The sequence below is a fragment of the Ochlerotatus camptorhynchus genome, unplaced genomic scaffold, assembly GCF_037179485.1.
Source record: "Ochlerotatus camptorhynchus isolate MF236.1 unplaced genomic scaffold, CSIRO-AGI_Acam_v1.1 ptg000136l, whole genome shotgun sequence".
In the NCBI taxonomy this organism is placed as follows: domain Eukaryota; kingdom Metazoa; phylum Arthropoda; class Insecta; order Diptera; family Culicidae; genus Ochlerotatus; species Ochlerotatus camptorhynchus.
The window spans coordinates 1584501-1611158 of record NW_027040626.1 but is presented as its reverse complement, the minus strand read 5'-3'; the positions used below and the strand labels follow the sequence as shown (position 1 = coordinate 1611158).

Sequence of the window (26658 nt, the reverse complement as noted above, 5' to 3'; positions counted from 1 at the left end):
AAACTGTGTTGGGAGTGACAAGTTGACAAATGGACAACATCGACATGAAACCGATCGACTTTTTTAATTTTTCAACTTGTCACTCCCAACATACTTTACCCATTTTTGGGTAGGTTTAGTTTTGGGAGATTTGGATAGACTCTACCCAAATTTGGGTAGTTTTGAAATAGTGTGTTGCCCGCGAAAAATAAGAATGTCACTAAACCAAATACAGACAATGGACAACAGTGGACTGGCGCAGGAAACACTAATTTAAAAAAAAAGTTAATAACGGAACACGTGTGTTTATGATGACCTTTTGGTTCACACACTTATCTGTCGATTTTATCGAATCTTTGCGAATAACGGTCATTTGAATTTTAACCGAGTTTTTCAGTAATTGAAAAACTCTGACTCCTGTAAAAAAAATCAAGGTTTAGTTTACTTGTAAGCTCTCGCTCGGAAGCACAGTATGGAAGATGCAGTGCTGTTAAGAAGTGGGATCGACCCAAAGGAAAATATATTTCAACACACCTCCTTGATTTGACTTGGTGTATCCTTTTTTAAACCGTAGGATCCTGTTAGTTTGAATAGTTCAAATTTCAATTTAACGTCGGCTCACGCTCCTATAGTTGCGGTACGTTAGAAGCGTTAGGTTCCTATAGTTGTGTATGGAGACTCCGTACACAACTATAGGAACCTAACGCTTCTAACGTACCGCAACTATAGGAGCGTTTCCCCTATATATTTAAAAATTTTCTTTTTTTATTTTTAATAGGTTTATCTTTATTTTTTTTGTAAGTGTTTTTTATATATTTTTAATATGTTGTTTTTATTTAAATATTTTTTTTTATTTTTAATATTTTTTTTTATATTTCATTTTTTTTTTCTTGTTTGTAATATTTTTTTATTTTTATTTTTTTTCTAATGTTTTAATATTTTTTTAATCATGCTACCGATCAAATCAGTGTAGGAACGTTCAATGCCTACTTTGGTGTAAAAATCTTAAAAATTCCTTTTCCTGGCCGTAGGAACATTTTTTGTTTTTGATGCTAAGTACCATAGGTTTCATTCGCAAATTACGTAACGCTTAAATTGGTTATTTTTTATCCTCCCTCCTCCCCTTCGAAACAAATGTTGTATTGGAAGTCATAGAAACGCTTTTTTTTCGTGTCCTTTGGTTTTTTTAATTAAAATCTTTAAATCGTGATTTCTGGCCTTAGAATTTTAGGCCTGAAAATGTTGCGTGACAGAAATTTTTTTTAATGTAATGTAAACATGAGCAGGTTTTGTGAAAAGACGCCGAACTTTTGAAAAATCATAACACATATTGACGAATTTCAAAAGTTCTGGTGCTGATGAAAAGTACAAGTTATAACTTTCCAAAGCATTTGAAATTTCTCACCAAATGGTTGAGTAATGATTGCAAGTTTGCAGTTCGACGGTTCAGTAGGAGTTTTTTTTTTCGTCTTTAATTAATTATATTTTCCTAAACATCGATGCAATGCCTTTGGAAAAAGGTTTTTGCAGCGTTTAAAGCGAATAATTGCTCCATAAATGAGAAACGCTCAATTACCGCGTAGCCCTCAGATTTCATAAAAACATGAATAGGACAATTAATCTGAAGGCAACGTAGTTTATGGAGCATTTCAGCAAGTTTATGGAACGATTACACTAGTTTACAAAACAACATAAAAAGTGTGAACTTTAGTGGTTGAACAACGTTTCTAATGCAAAATCCTACGCTGAATTCAATGCCGTGGTCAGAAAAAATTAAAGTAGAGCCATTTTTGAGATATACAAAAATTTTGATTTTTTGAATTTTGGACAAAAGTACGATTACTAAAATGTCAATATCTTTGGAACTAGAGCACCAATTTTAAATCTTTTTTTTTATGAAAATGAAGCTAAATAAATTTGCTATCGTTCACTAGAATATTATGTCTTAATTAAAAATTCAATTTTGAAGTCATTTAAAAATTTACAGAATTTTTTTTATTTTTCCTGCGAATTTTCCATAAAAATCTTGTTTAATCAACATTTTTAATGGGATAAAAAGATTCAAAAAATCATTCCATAATTTATTCTTAAAGTTCATTAAAAACTGGAGAAAATGAGCCTTTAATGGATGAAATCGGTTGGAAATTGTCGAAGTTATGAAATTTTTTGTAAAATCATGGAAATTGAATGTTCCAAGATTGGCCGTTGCCCCGCTCCTAGGTTCATGCACCACTTCCAGTAAGCCTTTCTGCGGACGTGTACGCATACGGTGCATTTCACTAACACTACCAGCTGTCACGCAAAATTAAATGGGATATTTTCAACAATATAATTTACGCTAGGGTTTGTGAGACCGCTCGGCGAGAGCCTAACGCAACCAACTCAATTTGACAGCTTTCTTTCTTTAACATTGCTTAACGATGAATACGACAAAACGTGAAATCAAGTGTAAAAATGATCCTCAAAAGTTTTGTTACGCGTGTGGCAACTATATATTTACAAAATCGGTCAATTTCACTGCTTCGTTGCAAACTGCATACAGGTTTTATTTTAAAATTGATCCTGGAGACTTTGACGAACCGTGGATTCCAAAAGTATTATGTAGTTCGTGCAAAACGTGCTTGGCTAGGTGGATGTCAGGCGCAAGGTAAATTGATTTTTTGAATAACTTTCATATAAACAATTTATGTACAGCATGGTAGTGCTTTGTTCTTTCCTGATCGACATTATCTTACTTCATCTATTTTTGATAAGTGTTAATGTCGTACTTACTAACTCACTTATTTGTTATCTGTCAGTCGCTATTTGTCCTTTGACATGCCCACCATATGGCGTCGACCGTTTTGTCATGCAACGGATTGTTATTTCTGCTTGACAAAAGTTAAGCAACAAGGACGTCACAAAACAGTTGAGTATCAACAAGTGGCTTCTATGACAAAACCTGTTCCACATTCAAGTTCGGTCCCGTATCCTGTTTATCCAAAGCGGAAACGAGCGCCCTCTGTTGAATCGACCGTTACAAAAAGTGAGGAAGAATTCAAGGAGGAATGCGAGGAAGACTTCGAGGTGGAATTGGAAAGAAACCCAAAACTGTTTACACAATCCGAATTTAATGATTTGGTGCGAGATCTCGACTTATCGAAGGAGAAATCCGAATTGCTGGCATCACGCTTGAAAGAACACAACATGCTGAGCAAGGAGGTCAAAATTTCTTGTCACAGGAATCGTCACAAGAAATTTGACAAATATTATTCTACAAAGGACAAGGCATGTTTTTGCCATGACGTAAACGGCTTGTTTGAAGAGTTTGGTGAGCCATATGATCCAGCTGAATGGCGTTTATTCATCGATAGCAGCAAGTTGAGCTTGAAAGCCGTTTTACTGCATCAAGGGAATGAGAAACCTTCTATTCCATTAGCTCATGCCGTTAATATGAAGGAAACGTATGAATCAATGGCTCTATTGCTCAATTTGATAAATTACAATCAACACAATTGGAAAATTTGTTCCGATCTTAAAGTGGTTGCCTTGTTGACTGGATTGCAACAGGGATACACAAAATATATGTGTTTTTTGTGTAAAAAGGACAGTCGAGCTCGTAAGGAACACTACGTCCGAAAAGATTGGCCAAAACGGGATAATTTCACAATTGGTAAAGACAACGTTAAAAATGATCCTCTTGTGGTAAAAGAACGCGTAATACTTCCACCACTACATATAAAACTTGGGCTATTCAAAAATTTCATCAAAGCGTTGCAAAAAGAAGGGCCGGCATTCCAGTACTTGAAATCAGTATTTCCAAATTTATCTGACGCAAAGATAAAGGAAGGTGTATTTGTTGGCCCACAGATCAAAAAACTGCTCAATGATTCCGCATTCAATACAGTTTTGACACCAGATGAGGAAGAAGCGTGGAAATCGTTCCAGCGTGTTGTCACAACCTTTTTAGGAAATTTCAGAAGCCCAGATTATGAGGAAGCCGTCGATGAATTGCTCAAAAATAATGAGAAAATAGGTATAAATCAAAAATATTGTGTTTGTTACATATAATTAATTTCAAATCCTTTTATTTCACTGAACACAGGTGTGAATATGTCTTTGAAGATACATTTCCTACATTCTCACATGGTTTTTTTCCCGGAAAATCTTGGTGACGAGAGTGATGAGCACGGCGAACGTTTTCACCAACAAATGAAGATGATGGAACGTCGTTACCAAGGGTTTTGGGATGAAGCAATGATGGGTGACTATTGTTGGTTTCTGATTCGAGAAACAAGTTCAAAACATCGAAGACAAAGTCATTCGATTCTCGATCATTTTTAATAAAACCTAAATAAATTTCTTTTGTATCAACTCGGTTTTAGATCCTGATATGCCTTAATCAAATTGATATGTAGAGAAAAGAATCTCCCATGAAAACTTTACATGCGATTTGGATGCTTACAACGACACCTAGAAAAGGAACTCTAAAGCTTTTGTATTTCAGCAACATTTTTAAGTGTTTTACAAAAATGCTCATAACTTCGACAATTTCCAACCGATTTCATCCATTAAAGGCTCATTTTCTCCGGTTTTGAATGGACTTTAAGAATAAATTATGGAATGATTTTTTTGAATCTTTTTATCCCATTAAAAATGTTGATTAAAACAAGATTTTTATGGAAAATTCGCAGGAAAAATAAAAAAAAATGCTGTAAATTTTTAAATGACTTCAAAATTAAATTTTTAATCAAAACATAATATTCTAGTGAACGATATCAAATTTATTTAGCTTCATTTTCATAAAAAAATATTTAAAATTGGTGCACTAGTTCCAAAGATATTGACATTTTAGTAATCGTACTTTTGTCCAAAATTCAAAAAATCAAAATTTTTGTATATCTCAAAAATGGCTCTACTTTATTTTTTTCTGACCACGGCATTGAATTCAGCGTAGGATTTTGCATTGGAAATGATCATCACCTTGCCGAGTTCAAAAATGCTGTAAACTAGTGTTATTCGCTAACAAAACAAACTACAACGGGCGCCACGGCGTCCACGGACCAACTAGTTTCTTAATATTTGCAACGATGATGATTTTCCATAGTGACACATATCACCTTCATAATGCTTCAGTATGCCTCCAACGATTAATTCTTGGTTGTTAATAGAACTTCCTTGATGAAATCGGCTGCTTCATGCAGACTGAGCAATTCTGATTATAGTATCAGATTTGTTCTGTATACAGAGGAACTGGGAGGGCTTATTAGAAACTTCTCACCAATAAAGTAACGATCTTCTAGTAAATTTTGAAAAGATAGGCAGAAAATTGTATCATGAAGAAAAGTTGCATACATTTCGGAGTTTTGAATTCGTTAGATTTAATGGAGATTCGTGTTGCTGGATGCGGGAGGAGATTGGAGGGTAGGTGTTTGACGCATAGAGACTGTCAATTTCGCTTTCAGAAGTGACGCTATCGGCGGTTTTGTGATTCGTGAGTGCTCGCAATTCGTAGAATCGTTGATTGTGACTGCAAGTGGATTTGGCGGGTTTTGTGTGTCGGACGCTTGCTTTTTGGCCTCTTTTTGTGTCTAACATGTGCAGACTATCATTATAGCGTCTAATGGTTTTGAGAATCCTGGTTGCGTGAAATATATTTGTGAGAATAGGTTTTTGAGATTTTAGTAGTCACGTTTTGTTTGTAGTTTATATTTTATTTCTTTCATGTAATTATCGTAAATAATAGTTATTCAATAATAGATAGTTCATCCACATATTCGTACTTTGACGCGAAGCGCTGTGCATTATGAGATGCTCGATGACCCTGGAGGGATCGATTTTGCTTACTGAGCAGAAAATCATGGATTTAATCCCAAGCTCTCCGTCATGACTCTTCAACATCATGATCACTAAACAAAATGAATATGTTCTTTCGATAGCCGGCTATCGAGAGATTAAATAAACAACAAATAAACAATACATACTTTTGGTTGCATCGCCAACTTGAGGTGAATCCTAACCGAATACCCTGCCCAGCCTTCCAACTCCGTAGCACTTATGAGGGTGTCGATAAGTCGGTGGCCTCTTGTTAAGTAGGTACTACATCAACAATTCCTTCTCTATCCCTAGTTATGGTAAAGATGGACGTGGCCGGGAATAGCGACAGTCATGCTTCTGCAACTCGGGGGCAACTTGACAGCTCCAGTATATTGCCAGTGTACCCCGACAATTTGGTGCTAATGGTTCTGTCAAACTCACAAATTTCAGAAATGTTATCTGAAAAGGGTGAATGCGGAAATGATGTACAGTAAACAAAATTAAAGTTTAAAATTCATTCTTCATCAGCTATATATGTGATTTATTATTCAATTTGACTGAATTTTAAATATCTTGCTACAGCGGATCTATGAGCTCAATTTTAGCTGATTTTCTAGAAAATTCTGATGAACAATCACTTCACTTATATGATCGCTACATTTTTCAGAGCTCTTCATGGTATTTGTGTTGTCATTGTCACTATGCCCATAACTGTGTAACTAAATAATAGAACATACAAATTTAGGGCTCAAGTTTTGGCTTCAAGTTTGGTGAGGAATAACGTTAATGATACGGACGGGTGTAACAAAAGATTATCGCTTTATTTTATTCGGTTTAGAAGCTCATTATGAATATTTTTTGTGAGACCCTTATTTGATTTAGTTTATTTAATTTTATGCATTTCTTCAATTTTAAATGGATCTATAAAATGTTTCTCATCACCCAGCAAAATTGCTACTCACCGCGAAATACAATCAATTTCGTAAGGTTTTTGCGGATAGAATTCTTCATGCTTCCGAAGTTTTTGGCATATTCCTCTAGCCGGATTTTTAAATAAAAATCAATGCACAGTTTTATCAAGATATTGCAGATGCTCATTAGGATTCTATTTTCAAGCCGTTCGTAATATCTTCCAACGTTGAAATATTTGTGGTGATTAATGAGTACTTTCAGTTTAGTTTCAGAAGTCTTGCATGTCAGAAGAATACACAAGAAAACAACAAAAGAGAAAGACAGGAAAGTAAACTTTTGTTTATCCATTTGGCCCATGGCAAGCCGTTATCGCACCACTATAATAAAAAAAATCTGTAGGCTGATTATATTCAAGAGCAAAATAAAATAGAAGACAGCAAAGTATTTTTATTGTCATTTGATTATTTAAGAAAATAAACCTCCATCAATCGGTTTCAATTTGTTTGGATTATTTCATTTCACAACGAACATAATAAACTCGCAATCCCTTTGTTTATGTTGTGTGGCGACATCTACTATTTGCAAATGGGTACGTGAAACTAAGGTTATCCGTCACCTTGCCGGGGACTTGTGCTTCTATTACTCTTGTTTAGATTGGAACCAATGTTTACTCCCCAGCATTATTCCTGAAAGTAGTCTAACTGAGGATTTCAGAAGAGACGTGAGTTTCGCTAACGCTAACGCTAAAGGATACCTGTTGTGGGCACTGGCAGCACTGCCACATCTACTCCTCGGTCGCAGTTGGTTCCCTCGGCATTAATTGTCTCGCCAACAACTGCTGCTGCTTTGGTGTAACTGATGCATACGGGTACGGGTACGCGTACGCGTGCTGACCCGAGAATGACGGCTGGCTTTGTAAAGATGGATAACCTGTGATAAGTGGTTGATAAACCGACGAAAGTTATGGCATCGTAGCACTAGTCGACACTGCATTTATCGTTACACCGGGAAACATCCGTGGCTGAGTCATAGCTGGTACCGTATTACAAGCTTGGAGTGCAGGTGCTGGAGGCATGTTCATCGCTGGTATCGAGAGTGACGTCATTGCTGGGATCATATTGCACGCTTGGAATGCTGGAACTGAAGGCATACTCATTGCTGCCATCGACCGCGACGTCATAACTCTACATTTCGGAATCACTTCTAGAACCCTACAATGCTCGATTTCTTGTGCTGAGACCGGAACGGATGGTGCGGAACTGTAGAGCACAACTGCTGGAGCCCCCAAGGATGGGATAGACAGTACCGTCGACATCTGTGGAGCGCTGATGTTAGCCCCAGGGGCGGGAATAAACGATTGATGATACGAAGCGCTCGCAGCCATTCCGGTTATCGACGTAGGCGGTGCATAGCACGAGGGGATAGCTGGTGTCGTTGCCTCTGCCACCACAGGTTGAACGAGTGACAGATTTGCTAACTGATAATCCACCCTTCCCATCCATTCTTCTACCCGTCCGACGCCGGACTGCTCGACAATCGTCGTCATCGTGGACATATCCACTTCCTCACTGTGCATGATTTTTCTTCTCGCGTTCGAAATCGACCACGCCAAGTGCAGCTTTTTCCTCTCCAATTCCAGATTGTGCTGTATTTCCATCTCTCTTTCAAGAATTACCTGATGCTCTTGCAGCTGACGAAGGGTAGCTTTCGTTTTCTCCGAAAATTGAGTAGAGCTGCTGCTGATGGGGCTGATTACATTATCAGCGACTATACCAGCAACAGCGCCTGGAGATATTGCTTGACTAGTCACAACAGCCGAGATAGTCACGTTTGGCAGCGACGTAGTTGGTGGAATTACACTTGCTGTCGTCACGGGAAAGGCTAGTGGTGAAGGGGGTTTGGAAATCGATGCGATGCATGCTTCGCATTTCCAAGCTCTCACCTTGCGCCATTCGCTGCCATCGACTCCCGCACATCCATAATGCATCCACTCTTCACACATCGAGCAATAGACTATATTATCCAAGCTGTTGGAAAGTTTACAAATCTTGCAATCATTGCACTCCGTCTCCGGCATGATGAAAAGTTAATCCGAAGGTGGATTTAACCGAAGACAACATATCAAGAAGACTGGCAACTTTGCCTGAATCTGAGCGACAGACACAGTAGTGATGTGCTTGAGCGAAGGTGGAAACAACGCATATAAAAATGAGCAAATGCACAAACCTTTCTTCTAAGGATGGAACCTTTGCTATCCAATTCGTTTGAGAAAATGGAAGAGTTGCCAGTCTTCTTGATATGTTGTCTTCGATTTAATCTTACATATGTTGGATCGTTGAGTTTCGTTCAGATCCTCCTCAGAAAAAAAGACGTTGTTAGCCTTTTTTAAGCTGCAAAGCATATTTATTTAAATTCATTTTTAATTATTATTTTAGTTACTTACGTTAAAGTATCTAAAGTATTATTCAACAAAAAACAAATTCAATTAAGCGTGATTTAATAAAATATGCATTGCAGCTTAAAAAGGCTAAACAACGTCTTTTTCTGAGGAGGATCCGAACGAAACTGAACGATCAACCAACCAGTGACACCAACGCAGCAGCAGTTGTTGGCGAGACAATTAATGCCGATGGATTTGCCACCGTTTAGAGGGGGCCCTGAGGACTGGCCCCTATTATACAGTGCCTACCTCAACTCCACTACGGCGTATGGCTATACCGATGTGGAGAATCTGGCAAGACTCCAGCGTGCTTTGCAAGCTAAGGCGTATGAAGCAGTCAAGAGTCGGATGCTTCTACCGGCATGCGTTCTTCAGGTGTTGTCCACTTTGTATATGCTATTTGGACGCCCTGAGCTTATTATTCACAATTTGCCGAATAAAGTGCGAGAGGTGCTGGCTCCAAAGCCAGATAGGTTAGAAACATTGATTACGTTCGGGATGGCTGTACAGAATCTCTGCGACCACCTCGAAGTGGCGGGCCAAGTGGCACATATGTGCAACCCATTGTTATTGCAAGAGTTGGTGGAGAAGGTCCCGGCGCAGCTTCACCTGGACTGGCCTTTGTACAAGCGGCATTTTCCAGCAGTAGACCTTCGTACGTTTTCGGAGTAGGTACTTGTCCACACTCTTCGTGACAGCATCTGACGTCACCGTTATTGCTGATAACAAGTCGGCAAATTCGAACAAGAGTGAGAAGGCGCGGGAAAGGAGCTACCTAAACGCTCATTCGGCGGAAGATTCAACGAAGAAAAATCAATCGTCGAAGCAGGAGTTACCTTCGCCGGTCTTGTGTTTGACGTGTGAGGAACCACAGCACAAGGTAATGAATTGTACGATCTGCAAGAAGATAGATACGGAACGTCGCTGGAAGCTCGTGCTGGACAATCACCTCTGCCGCACGTGCCTTGGTAAGCATGGTCGTAGACCGTGTAAAACGCAAACAATCTGTGGAACGGAGGGATGCCAGATGCTTTATCATCCGCTGCTTCATGCAATTCTTCATAAGCAGAACAAGATCACTAAAGAAGAACCGAAATCAACAGGCACTGCAGGTGAAACCAGTGAGCGGGTGAATGCACACCACAACCCAAAGCAATCCGTTCTGTTCAAATTTCTTCCCGTGCGGTTGTTCTGGAAGGGAAAGTCGGTGGAAACGTTCGCGTTTTTGGACGATGGTTCGAACATGACTCTGGTAGAGGACTGGGTAGCAAAACGTTTGGGAATCGATGATGGTGAAGATCTACCGCTGTGTATGCGCTGGGCAAGCAACGTCACTCGCTACGAACCAAAATCTCAACGAGTTTCAGTCGAGAAAAGAGGTGTCTCATAGCCTGGGAAGTTCGTGCTAAATGACACGCGCACGGTGAAGAATCTCAGTCTACCTCGGCAGTCGCTGAACTACGACGAGTTGGGATTGAAGGATTACCTTTTAGTAGCTACGAATCAGTTTCCCCTGGAATACTAACCAGTTCCAACAATGCCAGTTTGATAGTCAACTGGGCAACCCTTTTGCCAGCAAAACTAGGCTGGGTTGGACGCTGTCAGGGATGACAGAGGAAGGCGACAGCTCGGTCAAGGTGAGCCTTCACATCTGTGTGCGTTCGCAAGACGAGGAGCTACACGATATGGTGAAAGAATTCTTCTCTGTGGATAGCGTAGGAGTTGCGGCTGACAAAGGTCCAGATTCCAATGACGACAAGTGTGCCCTTTCTATTTTGGAGCGGACAACCAGGCGCGTCGATAAGCAGTACGAAACAGGCTTTCTCTGGCGTTACGATCACCTCAAATTTCCCGATAGCTTCGGTATGGCGAAGCGGCGCTTGGAATGTTTTGAGAGGCGGATGAAAGCTGATCCAGAACTTCGTGAAAGCGTTCATCGACAGATCGACGAATATTTGCAGAGTGGTTATATACACCTGACGACCCTGGAAGAGTTGAATTCAGCGAAGCCCGATAGAGTTTGGTATCTACCATTAGGAGCAGTTCGAAACCCGAAGAAACCAGGGAAAAATCGTCTCATCTGGGACGCTGTGGCGAAGGCAGGAGTGGTCTCTTCCAACAGTATGCTTCTAAAAGGTCCCAATCTCCTAACACCGTTGTTGATGGTCCTATTCGGGTTCCGTGAGCGAAGGGTTGCAGTCTGTGGCGATCTGAAGTAAATGTTTAACCAATTTCGCATTTTGCTTGGCGATATCCACTCACAGAGGTTCCTGTTCCGGAAGGATCCCTCGCATCCAATCCAAGTATACATAATGGATGTAGGGACTTTTGGTTCTACCTGTTCACCGAGCCAGGTCCAGTTAGTTAAAAACTTGAATACCGAGGAGCACAAGGAAACCTTCCCCAGAGCGGCCACAGCAATAGTATCCAAACACTACGTTGATGACTATTTGGACAGTTTCGACAGTGAGAATGAAGTCATCGAAGTGGCTTTAGAGGTAAATCAGATACATGCTAACGGAGGATTCACCATAAGGAACTGGCTTTCTAATTCTGCAGAAGTTCTTGGACGAGTTGGGGATCCGGGACCTCAAGATACAAAGGCTATCGAGCAAGGAGAGAACAATTGAGTGAGTTCTGCGAATGTCCTGGGTCCCAATCGATGACCAGTTTACGTACGAGGTGGATCTTAACGTAGACAAAGTGACGCCGACAAAACGCAACTTGCTACGGTGCGTCATGAGCGTTTTTGACCCACTGAGACTGCTGTCACATTTTCTAGTCCACGGCCGTATCATTAAACAAAATATTTGGAGATCCCAGGCAGGCTGGGATAAAGAAGGTTCTGGAGATTTCCTAGAAAAATAGCATCGATGGATTGCTGAGTTTGGAGAGCTTTCAAAGATACGTATCAGCCGCTCGTATTTTTCTGATTTCTCGTCGATCGAGGTTGGTCCGCTACAGCTTCATATATTCACGGATGCGAGTGAGGATGCATACGCCTGCGTAGCATATCTACGGGCAGAGATTAAGGGGAGAGTTCACTGCGCCCTCGTGATAGCAAAAGCGAAGGTGGCGCCGCTCAAGGCTTTGTCCATTCCACGCCTCAGACCATTACCGAAGCTCATTCACTACAAATTGTTCGGAAACTGTGCTCGCCTGATAATATCCGACCATAGACGTTATCGGCAGTTCGTCGCTTGCCGAGTGAGGGAGATTTTTTGGCAAAATCGACAGTGAAGACTGGCGCTGGATCCCCTCGAAAAAAAAACGTGGCCGATGAAGCGACTAAGTGAGGAAAAGGTCCCTGCCTTAGCTCCGAAGCCAGATGGGTACAAGGTCCCGAGTTTCTACGTCCTCCGGAAGCAGAGTGGCCGAAGAAGAATGCAGCAGAACCATCGAAACCACTGAAGAGTTACGTGCTTGCCTTGTTCATCGAGAGGTTGTAATGGAACAGTTGGTGGATTTCAGTCGCTTCTCCAAGTGAAAACGTCTGTTAAGAACCGTGGCATACGTCATTCGAGTCCTGGACAATGCCTGTCGTCGCAGATTGGGGCAACCCAAGAAAACAGGAAGCTTCTGGTAAGACGAAATCCAGCGGTCAGAAGCAGCTCTTTGGCGTCTAGTACAAGCCTACCCAGATAAAGTCGCCGTACTGCTCAGCAAGAACTCAGCGATCAAAAATATTGATAAATAAAGCAAGATTTCCAAGCTGTCACCGTTTACCGACGAGAGAAAGGTCCTGCGCGTCGACAGCCGAATTGGAGCGGCATCGGGTGTGTCGTATGATTTCAAATTTCCCAAATTTTGCACTGTGAAAAGATGGGTGGCCTTGTTCACTTGCCTGTCCGTCAGAGTCATCCACCAAAATGGTCATCCGTCGCTTCGTGGCCTATCGAGGTGCGCCCAGTGAGATCTATACAGACAATGGGACGAACTCCTAGGGTGCTAGTCACGAGCTGCTGCAGGAAATCCAAGCCATCAACAACGAAATGGGTCTTCAACCCGCCCTCCGCTCCACACTTTGAGGGAGTGTGGGAGCGACTTGTACGTTCCGATAAGGTTGCTCTTGCGTCACTGTCAAGCTTGGGGAACCCGGACGAAGAAACCCTACGCACGATTATTGCTGAAGTCAGTGCCATTATCAACTCACGGCCACTAACGTTTATTCCTCTAGAATCAGCGGAACAAGAGGCTCTGACGCCGAACCACTTTATTCACCTGAGTTCTTTTGGGGTTGTCCGAGCAAGGAAACCACTGGTTGAATCCCAAGGAGTTTTCCGTACCTACTGGGATATGGCAAGACAAATTATTGACCAGTTCTGGAAGAGGTGGACACAAGAATACTTGCCAAGCGTCTCGAGGCGGACAAAATAGTGGAGGATAAAAACGTACGTAACGGATGGACCCAAGGTCGCATCATCTTGGTGGTAACAGGACGTGATGGCCAATGGAGTTCTTCGCCGTCCTGTGTGCAAGATTGCTGTGCTGGATGTGCAACCAAAGAGTAAAGCTGAGCCGGAAGCGAACCTGCAGCTTTACGAGTCGGGGAGTGTTGCAGGCATTGGCAGAACAGCCACATCTACTCCTCGGTTGCAGTTGGTTCCCTCGGCATTGGAAGATCTCGCCTCTGCCTGACAGCTTACGTCAACACGATGGCAGCATTGGTCTGGATGGATAGTGCGGATGGCCTTCAACGCATTGAGCGTCACCGTTCCCTTCTGGAAATGCATCGGGAAAGACAATCCGGGTACGTCTTCACGTTTTCATCTCTCCTTGTCATCCGGAAGACTGCAATTGGGGCTAGCTTGTAACGGTCCTTGAGTTCTTCTTCGATCGTCTTGGGGTCGAAGTTCCGTAGGCCCCCGATGACTACCTTAAAGGGCGCTTCTCACCGGGGATATCATGTGTGAAGTATTCCGCCCTGGTACTTCACGGTTGCTTCATACTCCGCTTTGGTACGCAGCATCACCTTGGTGCCGATCCTGCTCAGCTTGAATTCTACTGCAACGCCCAGCGATGGGAGATCGCCAATGAGCGTGGTGAGTGGCACTTTCATCACCACCAGTGGAGGAAGCTTAACTTTTGCCGCACTTGGGCCGGCAGAATTTTCATGATCGGCAAAATCATCGATGTCGCTGACGTTCCTCACGGTGTCGCGTCCACTCAAACCATCAAACTGGCCTTGATTCTTCTTCCTTTTTTCGTCCGCTTCATCTCCGCTGGTTGGGCATACCCAACATCGGTGGGAAGAGTAGCGTTCCTGTGATAGGTACGCACGAGCTACCCTCACCACTGTTCTCCACTTTCGCGCTGCCTTCACATCACACGATTCGACCGGCGATGACGCTAATAAACCCGCAACTCGAACATTTCGACAGAACGAGCCAAAACCGGACTCAACTGCTTGACGGTCAAGCAGAGAATCAATACCATCACGTGGTTTGCTAATCCTTCATGGCCGGGGAGGGTTATCTTGCCAACGTACTTCTTAAGGTTGTTGCTGAAATTTTCACCGTGTTGGATGACCATCTCATCAAACACCAACCCACAATGCCTGTTTGCGTCCTTAATATTGCTCACTTTGTGACTAAGGAGCTCGAAAACTTTTCCAAGAACATCGTTTTCGAGATGCAACTCTTGCATCTGTTCCCGACGTGTTCTGCTGGTGAGTTTTTTTTTTTTCTTCGATCAGCCTCATAGGCAGTATGACCGCAAGCAAATCTGTTCTGCAATCCTTCGATAATGCTCTCGTTGAACCATTTTTGATTTTTGACATAGGACTACGTCTTTAATTTCTATACTGGGGGTCATATTAAAAAAATATATAAAATTCAGACATGTAACGAAGAATCCCAAACACTGACGCAACGATAGAGCACAAATCGGACACAACACATTGCCCATGCTTACATGAGCGAGCTCAATGCTCGGTTGACCGCTCATCTTTTCACCAATGAAAAGAAGGGAGGAGAAAAGCAGCAAACGCTTGCCAAATCGTTTTCTTCGTCACTTGCTTTCGAGCAACGGACGAATAAGCGTCGAACACGATATATGAGTGAAACAGCACGCATCGCACCAATACGAAGACGACGGACGACGACGAAAACACTCGCATCGACCGGACGAAAGGTTTCCCGCCGTCCGAGCCGCCGTCATCCGGTCGGCATCAACTTGCACTGGTGTGGACACCATTTGAAAAACAACCGGCCACCAATTCAAAAACGGAAGGAGTTAAGAACTAAATGATCAACATATTTGTTCCGTCTACTAGAGGTCCTACATCAACCTTCCGTTCGTGCCCCTAGGCATAGACCCTTCTTCTTTTTTTTTTATTCCCGTGGTAAGCAACTGGTACTGATCCTTGCCTGTCGTACATTTCACATCCTCAAGTTTTCTTTTTAGAATCCGGTTCTCTTCTTTGCTTTTCTTCCGATGCAATAAAATGTATTAGTAAATATAGGATACATTGCATTTGAAAATATTGAAGACGGAATAAAATCCCCCCTGTTCTATTCTGACTACTTGCATCACAGCTTTTCGGAAGTCGGTTATCATCACCATCAGTAAAGGAAATCAACTTCTTTTTCTCTCGAAACTGTGGAACGGGTTTCAGCACAGCAACTGGATCACTTAACTTCAATATGTTTCCACTTGGTGACAAATTCAAATCATATTCATCGAAGTGCAACTGAAAATATGAATGAATCGTAAATTAATTAAAGCTTCAGCTCTGTATGGTGATATTAACCTATACTGCACACTTCCAGACACAGCAAAATCATAAGGCAACTCGCAAAGCAATGTTTTTAATGTTCATCCACCAGTTGCTGATGCAATTTTTATAGATGCATTTAATTTTTGCGACGATGCAAAAAGCTGACTTGTTAACTTTTTCACCAATATTCAAAGAGTTATGTTCAACTCAGGGGGTAAGTCACTCTGCCACCTTGAGTTAACACCCACAAAAACACCCTTCGTCACACTTCAAACACCCTTCCGTCACATGGAAAGCTAATTTTTTCATCAATTTTGGCATCACTGCCAATAATGAGATAATTTTCATCAATTCTGGCATCACTGCCAACCGGACTTCGATGGAGAAAACCACTCGGGATACGGTAAGTGACACGTTCACCGTATTCCACGACCTGGAATAATCATGACTGGATACGATCGGACCTACGAGAGCGCATTAATTATGGCGAGGATTAGGGTTGAAAAGACAGCTAGATACTGGTATGTAGACAGTTGGCAATGCAGCGTTTCGTGATTCGTTGAAATCCGATGGACCTGGGCACTTTTGTGCGTGTGAATGCGAGTTCTTTTCTTTTGCGCAATGTAATCAATCTCAACTGTGGAGGAGGGAATGGTTGGATGATCCTTGGGAATGAGTGGTCGTATTGTGGCCACTGTCGTGTGCTATATGTTGCTTGTACGTAGTGAAAAAGTGAACGTCTCAACCAGGATTATGTTTGACTAAATAAATTACAATTTCAAAAAGTGGAAAAGGCTGCCTGGATCCGTCAGAATGCTCCGATGAATTCATTTTGATAGGTTGAGAGTGTCACAGCAACAGTAAGGTGCTTGGAGTTCTAGATCACTACCGGGTTCCGTCCACCTTGCCTCTGTGATCGTGCTTCTTGTAGTTGTTAATGGTAGTGTTCCGTTTATGGTATGTTGTCTTTTAGAGCTGAATTTTGTACATTTTTATGAATTGAACTAGCTGTTTTAGTTCGCCTTTCCCATTTTCCTCGAATATCTTCGATAGTGATGTACTTTGTTGCATTAACCAAAGGAGTCGCTGGTCCGTCATTTTCAGCGTTTTGTTATGGTCGAGGATATGGTTGCCAGTAAGCATATTTTTTCGGTTGATGTTTTGACAGCTCGATCGACTCGAAGAAACACTTTCCAACACCCAAAAACACACATGACCCACAATAAGCACAGACACAAGATGGCAGAGTGACTTACCCCCAGGTTCAACTCCAATATTTTTCCGTGGTGGCAGTATTTTGGTTCCAAATTCAAGGTTGCCATTTTTTGGTTTTTGTATTCGCCAGACTATGAATACAGCGACTATAGTTGGGACCACTTTGCCGTGTTCTAAACCTAACAACAATGTCGGCGAAACACTTTTTTTTTTAAACAAGGATACTTAACTTACAACAAAGCATGCTTCCATGAAATAAGAGGCTAAACTATGGAGACGCGTGGTACCACAAACATCGACTGGAAAACTTTTCCCTAATTAAATTAAATTGAATGCAAATTAATTAAATTACTCCAACTCTAAATTCTCACCCACAGTGCACTCAAGTACCAACAGGCTGTTCTTTCTGTTTGTTTTGGTAAACTTCAATGGAGAGCGCGCGTCTCGCCAATTGAGAATCAAGCGAAGCGAGAACAAGCGTTTGGGAGATAACGATGAACCCCCCCATCATCAGTGTCGACGTTGTCGTCGTCGTCGTCGTCATCATGGTCAACAATCACACAGCGTGTAGATGGGAAACTCGTCGCCCAAGCGCGCGGAAAACCGCCATCCATGTGACTGAGCATCATCTATCCCCTCCTGCTCTCATCTTTCATTCTATCTTCAGCAGGATGAGAGCTTTCCGACTTTTCATGCTCTGTTTTCATTTTTCGTCGCTTCGCCTGTCGTCTGGCGGCTCCTATCTGCTCCTCATCATCCGTACGAATTCATTCAGAGTTGGGAGACGAGCAGCAGCATCTCGTCGTGGCGCCTTGATTTCAGTTCGTATCCGATGCTGGGACCGTTCGGTCGTGTTTTCTGAAATCGCTTCTTCCTCCGACCTGCGGTTGAGTGTTTCAAGCACTCATTTTTTTGTACTGTTTCACTATCAACTGCTCCTCGTGCTGTTATTCTATTTTTTTTCTTTTTCTTTTTGCTCCTTGTGTGTGCTGATCCCTTCTCTTATCAGTGAGCATATCTTGCGTCGAGTGTTTGCGTGTACTGCCAGTGTCTGTTTGCATTCCTTTATCAGAAACTTTTGTCCTTCTGTTCCTTTTTTCGGTCGCAGCTTGTTTTTGTGTAAGGTTCATCAGTTTTGTGTTTAGAGTTTAGTGCCCGAAGAAAAGAGCTATCATTCTTTGAAGATACTACCCCCCACTGCTAGTTGCAACCGTCAAAAAAGTGAACAATTAACTGGCCTATTGTTCGGAAAAGCAGGAAAAACCGTAGGACTCGTCAGTGAATGGATGCTGTGATTTTACTCTCCCCGCGTTCGTTCAGAATTGAGTGTGGTTCAGTGGGATGGGGAGGCATGTAAGTGTTTCGTTCCCGGTGGAAGCAGTCAAGTGGCAGTATATTTTTGCAAACGGAGCTTTCTGTGCGCTTGTAAATGGACTGTGAAGAAGAGTTATGTGAAATAGAGTGAAAGTTGCTATCAGCACAGACACGGAGAAGACGTGAATCTAATGGCTTACATCGCATCGTATCAAGAGGATTCAAACCACGGTCTCTACGTGAAGGGAGCCGTTTGTAACCAATTAAGTTTTCATTAAGAAATTTTTCAGTAAAGATCCCAATAATCAACTATCAATTAAATAATAATTCGATCGAGATTTCAATTTTCTGTACGAAGTAAATTTATCCGAATTATAACAATTGATTTCAAATTATCATCAAAACTCCAGATCCAACCAACTTGTCTGGTGTATATCATCTGGTAATAGCAATAGCTCTCACGCATTTATGCACTTAACTGCTGTGCACTGTGTCTTAGATTACAACATGTGGGATCCCCAATGTGCTCATAAAGGGGTGATAATTCAAACAAATCACGCACAAATTGTTTAAGTATTTTTAAGCAAGTAATGCGTTACATAAATATCCATATTATTTTCTGCACAATTGTGCGATGCTGTGACATAAATGTACGGTTTTTTCTCTGATTTATAAGAAGCTTTTTATGACACACAGGCTGTTTAAAAATACTTAATTATATTCTTAAAAACTACTCTACTAATATTAAACTCAAATACCTCATACACGTCATTATATAGTAGGGATCGTGGATATTGATGTTCTGAAGCAAACTACTGCAAACAATTTGATTACTCAGCACGTCATAAACGATCATTCTCAGCAGGAAACTACGCCGGCTTAACAAAACTTGTCTCCGTATCCTCATGTCTCCGGGTATAAGTGACCGTCGGTCGCAGTGGCTTATACTGGTGTAAGGAGAGCCATCATCGGGTTCAAATGGTTATAATACTAATACCCCGTACAGACTATGGCATATATCATGTAATATAGGCTGTCTTGCAATGAGCACTCATGTTCATGAACTGTGGAAGTGCATTTAGAACACTAAGTTGAGAGCACCCAATAAGCTAATATGCGCTAAGCAATAAGCTTGAAATGCGAATAAGAAGAAGAAGAAGAAGCCATAGTCTGTCCAGGGTATAACTCGATCGTAAGTGATGTAGTGTGATATGAGGAATTTGGCTGCCGTTTTTGCATACAAAGCAGAAAACCGTGGGATCAATCCCTGGTACTTCATATTAAAGAGTTTTAGAGTCACATTGCTTGAATGAGTAAAAACCAACAACTAGGTCATAAGTTATGTGATGTGATATGAGGCGATCGGTGGCTTTAGAGGGACCGTTTTTGCATACTGAGCAGAACAGCATGAATTTAATCTCAGCTCTCTTCACATTCAAGATTCATTCGTTGTCTTCTTTCTTCACATAAACAAATCACTTTCAGAGAAAAACAAACAAAAAGTGGTGCCGGTGGAGTAGTGGTAAGCGTGACTAACTCTTACTCTAAAGGGCCTGGGTTCAATTCCAGTCAGCGCCATCGGGATTTTCTGAGGCATAAAATCTATGATCACGCCATCATTCGGAAGGGAAGTAAAGCCGTTGGTCCCCGGTTCATGAGTTGATGGGTCGATAGGTAGGGGCCAGGTGTGGGAGCTGCCTCCCTGGCGTCGGTAACATTGGTGCGGAAAACAATATCGACGGAAAACAAATCAATGTAAAAAAAGCCTTAATGCATGCTTCAGTGTCGCATTTTGCCCTCATTCATTTGAAAACAGGTTTTTGTATGCCTTTGAATTTCACCAATTTAAACAAAAACTTATCAATTTTTGTTAAGCATATAATTTGTAATATCTAGCCAAATAGCCTAATCCATCAAATAAAGACTGGAACGCGCAAAAATTGGTCGACAAAAAAATCGTTTCTTTCAGTCAAAATTCATACAACAAAAATCTTCTTATTTTTCTTTTGGTAGTTCAATTCATATATTTAAAGGAAAAAATGTTCGTTTATTCTTTTGGTTTGAAAAATCCGAACTGCCGTGCCTTCCGCTTAACCCCTTCCATTAAATTTTTCACAGTGGTCTCATCGACCTTATTCGCCGCCGACCGCCAGTTAGATTTAAACTGCTGCTCGTTTTCCATGGATTTATTAGTTTTTCTTTTTTCTTTTTGAGATTCCGTTTGACCAAGGCCCAATACCGTTCCATTGGGAGGAGTTCTGGGCTGTTGGAAGGGTTGTGGTCTTTGGGTACCACAACCACGTTGTTCGCATAGTACCACTCGATTGCCTTTTTCCCATAATGGCAGCTCGCTAAGTCCGACCAGAGCAGCACAGGTCTATTATGTTGATTTAGGAATGGTAGCTGCCGCTTTTCCAGGCACTCCTGGACGTACATCTCTTGATTTATGGTTCCCGTAGTAATGAAAATGCCGCTTTTTAGACCACACGTGCATATGGCCTGTCAGACGAGATATTTTTTCGGGAATTTCGATAGTTTGATGGTTTTGAAAATTTCAGCCACCTTCCCTTTTCCTGATGCGGTATAAAACTCCTGTCCCGGAAGCTGCTTGAAATCCGCCTTCACATAAGTTTCGTCGTCCATGACGACACAGTCGAACTTTGTGAGCAGATTCGTATACAGCTTTCGGGACCGCTGCTTTGCCGACGTGTTTTGTTTGTAATCTCGCTTCGCCACCTTCACCTTCTTAAACGTCGACAACCTGGCTCGTTTCTTGGCCCGCTGCACAGTAGTCTGGGAGATATTGAACTTACCAGTGACTTCCCGGATGGAGAGGTTAGGATTCCACTTATAATTTCACCGCCACTTTCTTCGTCGTCGCTGCCACGTCCGGATTACGATTGCCGCCGCTTCCATGCTTCCTGGCGGTCGACAGACGCTCCCCGAACACTTTTCAAACGTTTATCACGGTCGATTTGGCCACATCCAGCAATTTTGCCAACTTGGCGTGTGAGAACGTCGGATTCCCTAGCTGCGCGAGTAAAATTTTGACACGCTGCTCCTCTTGCTTTTACGTCATTTTGAAAACTGGAGAGCAAACGGTGAAAACTCATCATAGCAACCATTGTATATACACTCAACTTCCAAATGCAGCATTTCAGTTTTTTTAATGCATTTTTAACAGAAAACACCAATTTGAAGTTGACCAATTTTTGCGCGTTTCAGACTTTATATGGCATTGCATATTCATATAGATTCACTTTGTGGACTACACTGGGATCTTCGTTTGCCTGGCGATTTTACTCCGATCTCCCCTATTATTGTACTACAGTCGTACCTCGATATAAAGCAACGTTACGTTATATCGAGTTACGTTATATCGAAGCAAAAAAATAAAAATATTTTTTTAACTCAAAAATTGTGTATTGTAACCCAAAGATGACCCAATTTTTTTTCTAGTCATCTAACAGGTTTACAAAACCTTTCTTATATAATTTACCCCAATTTTATTAGACAAGTTCCCAAAGCTTACATGAAAGATATGAAAATGAAAAAAAAAGTACTAGAGTCTGTGCCTAGGGGCACGAACGGAAGGTTGATGTAGGACCGCGATTGGTCGGTACACTTGTTTTTGTGCTTAGTTCTTTTCGTTGTTTAAAATCTATATCCTTAAAACTCTTTAAATATTTCAAATGGTGCCGTTTGTGTGAACATGGAATCGATACCAACAGTGAATGAACTGCGGCACCGGTGGTTTAGTGGTAAACGTGATTACCTCTCATCCCAAAAGGCCTGGGCTTCAATCCCAGTCGGTGCCTGTGGGGTATTTCTGGGGCATAAAATCTCTGATATCATGCCTTCCTTCGGAAGGGAAGTAAAGCCGTTGTGTGGGAGCTGGCTCCCTGGCGTCGGTAGCATTGGTATTCAGTACGGAAAACAAGATCGACGGAAAACAAAGTAAGGAAAAAAAAAAGTAAATCAACTTTTAAGTACAACCGCTGCATTGTTTAAAATATTACCGATGAGTTTTCTACCGGGGTCTCATAGCCTAGTCAGTAAAGGCACGGTGTTACCAAGCCAAAAGCGGTTGGTTCGATTCCCGGTCCGGTCGAGGGAATCTTTCGGGTTGAAAATTTTCGCGACTTCCCTGGGCATAGAGTATCATTGTGCTTGCCACACAAAATACAAATTCATGCATTGGTAATGCATTGAGGCGAATCTAGGAACCTAATGAAACGTGCCACACAAGGAAGAAGTGTTAGTTTGTGATGTCCGTGCGAGAGAATATAGATTCATCCTGCCTGCTGCCGTCGGAGAGTCGCGTCGATCTTCTCCTGTATCCGATTCAGGATAACTTTGCAAAGAACTTTGAGGACAATACACAGTAACATGATGCCTCACCAATTGTCGCACACAGTCAGATCCCCCTTCTTTGGGACCTTCACTAAGATCCCTAATAAAAAATAACCATAAACGAACGATAACCCAAATCATTGAACTATTCCACAAATGGTTTGGATGATACCCAGAACACGTCGTTAAGCAAATTAACCATACAATTTTTATTAGGGATGCCCTGCCGGAAAAGTCGCGGTGTCCCAGATATTACAGAATAGTTGATGCAACATTTGTGCGGATAGCATGGGGTCAGCTTTGAGCATCTCTGCTGATATGCGATCGAACCCTGGAGCCTTGTTGGATTTCATGCTTCGGATAGGTGCTTCAATCTCCTGCAGTGATGGGGCCTCGGAATTGACGCGAGTGATGCGCCGCACCCTAGGCGGATCATGGCGAGATGTTGATGGCTGGTTGGCCGTCGAAAATTGAAGAAGTTGTTCGAAGTGCTCAAACCAGCGTTTCAGCTGGTCAGTGGGGTCGGTAAGCAATTGTCCAGTCGTGTCCTTCACTGGCATTCTCGGGTTCATCCTTGCCCCACTCAGGCGTCGTGAGATATCGTAGAGGAGGCGTATATCGTCAGTGTTTGCGGCTTCCTCCCCTTCGTCTGTCAGGGAGTTCACCCACGCTCGCTTGTCCCGTCTGCAAGAGCGCTTGACTTCCTTCTCTAGAGTCGAGTACTGTTGACGGGCTTCGTTCTTGGCTCCTCTGGTTCTCGCCCGCACTATCGCGGCTTTTGCTTCTCTACGCTCCTCAATCTTCCGCCAGGTTTCATCTGTGATCCACTCTTTCCTCTGGGTGCGTTATCGCTTGTTTCTATAAAGGTATTCTTGATGGCCGTCCATTGTTCTTCTACGCTGCCACCTTCTGGAACGTCCGCAGCTCGAGTCTCAAGTTCTTCAACAAAAGACCTTTTTACCGCTCGATCTTCAAGTCGGCGTGTGTTGAACCGCCGCCCGAGTCTCTCCTCCCGTCGCTGGATCCGCGCCATGCGTAGGCAGATTTCGCCGATTAAAAGGTGATGGTCAGACGCGATGTCGGCACTGCGTTTATTCCGGACATCAAGAAGGCTCCGTCTCCATTTTCGGCTGATGCAGATGTGGTCGATCTGATTTTCTGTATGTCCATCACGGGAAACCCACGTGACTTTGTGCACTGGCCGATGGGGGAAGAGCGAGCCCCGCTCACCATGTCGTTATTGCCACAAAATTCTGTGGTTTTATATGAAAAATGTTATTTGTTAACTGCAGAAGGAGATTTTTAACAAATTTATGGTGGTCCAGAAAAGGACCGTTTTGTCGAGATGATTGAGTAATGCTGAGCTACTATTAGGGTGTTCAACACTGATGTAGCTGACGAGCTGTATGTTGTTTGGAACGAGGTTGACGCCCTTGGCATAGATTATTATTATTATTTATCTTTATTAGGGAGGCTTTCAGCCTGGGGCTGGTTCGCCTCCAACTTGGCATACATGGCCCACTGTGGCTCACGACGCGCAACTGAATCCGATCAGTAGCGGTGCGACTTCTTCCTCTTTCTTCGGTGAATCCAGGGCTCTTGTGGGCAGCCTTGATAGCTAGCTGCTTGCGGGCAGCCTTCCATTATGTACTGGAAAATGCCACGCACCGAAAGCACTGCTGCTGCTTATGACGATCGGACACCGCTAGAGATGAACTAGCCTAAGGCTAAAAATCTCTTAAATAAAGAATTAAAAAAAAAAGATCGGACACCACCATTCACCACGCACGGTGATTGAGTAAACACCGTTCGGCGAGACAGGAGGGAATTCGATTCTTTAATCTGTGTTAAGGAATGCACTTTTTGCAGGCAATCGGTGATAATTTTGATCGCCATCGCAACAGTTGCACATTCGTGCAATTTTCAATAGTGACCTTTTGTAAATTGATAGTATTGTTCTCATTTGTACAAAAATTTCCAATCGATTGGCGTTTACGAATTAAAATCCATCATCTTTGGATCAAAATCAAACCACTTTCATGCTGCGACCTACTTTGGTTTTTTGTAATTGTGGGTTGTCTTAAAATACGTGGTATGTTAGATTGAAACTTATGGGAACTGATATCCGATTAATTACCTTGAGAAATGTCCAGAAAATACTCTTTATCAAATTTATGGTGGTCCTGAAAAGGAACGTTTTGTCGTAATGGTTGAGTAATGCTGAGCTACTATTAGGGTGTTCAATACAGATAAAGCTGTTGTTTGGAACTAGGGCGATGCACTTGGCATAGATGGCCCACTGTGGCGCACGACGCGCAACTGAATCCGATCAGTAGCGGTGGGGCTTCATCCTATTTCTTCGTAGAATCGCAGGCTGAATCGAGAGCATGCAGCTAGCTGCATGAGGGCAGGCTTTCATTATGTACTGGAGAACGCCAGGCGCCGAAAGCACTGCTGTTGCTGCTGATGACGACCGAATACCACCACTCACCACACGCAGTGATTGAATAAACACCGTTTGGCAAGACTGGAGTGAAATCAATTTTTAAATCTGTATAAGGGAAAGCGCTTTTCGCAGGCGATCTGTGATAATTTAAATTATGATAGCAACAGTTGCACATAGTGACCTATTGTAAATTGATAAAGTGTTCATTTTAACAGATTTATAGATGACTTTCCAATCGATTGCCTTGTTTAGAATTAAAATCCATCCGATATTGACAGAGTTATAACTGTTCAAAATCTTTCATAATTTTGTTACATGTTCCATTTTGGGTTTTCACAAAGTGTACCCCCATATAGAGATCACAGACGTACTCCCACGTCAAAATAGCTGGATATTTTCACCGTCGAATGAAACATTTCCCAGTATGTATTGGTTTATTTCTCCATTTATATACTTTTCGTTACATGCCTCCCATGCCTGAAATAATAAAAATCTGAGAGAGAGGAGACAGCTTTGCTATCGATCATGCAAACATCATCGAGATCCAGTCATGAACTGTCACTGCAAACTAGGCCGAACATTAGAAATGGGGCTATCATCCTTTTGAAAACAACTTTTTTCGTGCGGGCCCAGGCTTGCCTTCGCAAACCAACAACACGATTGGGTAGGGGAGAAAAAAAAAAGAAGACAAAGAAAACAAACCATCCGTTATTGAGCTGGTTTCTCTCTCTAGGATAAAAATTATGTTTATTCAAGAAGTCGGCTATGGCGTATTCGGCCCCAACCTAGATACCAGCAGAGGCCTTCCTAAGCCTACATCGATCTTCTCGGCTGAGGCAGCTGCCATCTTCTCAGCCGTTACGGAGTCCAGTTTTTCCTGGAAGGCCATCATTACCGATTCGGCCAGAGTTCGAAGAACCGACACCCGTTGGTGCAAGCAATAAAAATGGCTTCGAACAGTAACACCGTATATGCCTGGGTTCCCAGTCACTGCAATATCAGTGGAAACGAGGCTGCGGACAAGCTGGCAGCGGTCGGCAGATCGAAAACCTACAGTGGATTTAAAAATCTGGATCAAAACGATCATCGCTTCGGCATGGGACAAGGAATGGGCTAATATCCGAGACCCTTTCTTACGCAAAATAAAAGGAGATACGAAATGCTGGTCCGACACCAAAAACTAGAAGGACAAGAGAGTACTGTACAGATTACGCTGCGGCTACACCAGATTCTCACACGATCTCGGATCCGGTGATGGCTTCCACAAACAATGTATGGGGTGCTCAACCAAAATGTCAGTTGAGCATCTCATAATAAATTGCCCTGCACATCAAAACCTCCGAAACCAAAACGGTATCGGTCTCAGCATCAGAGACACATTATCCAATGACCCAGACAGGGAAAGATCACTTCTCGACTTCCTTAAAGGCACAGGCTATTATCAATATACTTAATATACGTAGAACCCCGAAACGAACAATGACA

The 26658-nt window shown here is 42.3% G+C and overlaps 1 protein-coding gene across 7 annotated transcripts in view; it reads left to right on the top strand.

Moving 5' to 3' along the window:
• The first annotated feature begins 17893 nt into the window (after nucleotides 1-17893).
• LOC135700419 (protein tolkin-like) overlaps nucleotides 17894-26658 on the top strand; it is a 94858-nt gene continuing 86093 nt past the window's right edge. For 2 of the 7 annotated variants that reach the window (XM_065220918.1, XM_065220915.1), the window contains exon 1: nucleotides 17894-18413. The gene's annotated coding sequence lies outside the window, so the exon portion shown is untranslated. The remainder of the gene's footprint in view (nucleotides 18414-26658) is intronic. The other 5 variants (XM_065220919.1, XM_065220917.1, XM_065220916.1 and 2 more) reach the window with 5 other exon arrangements.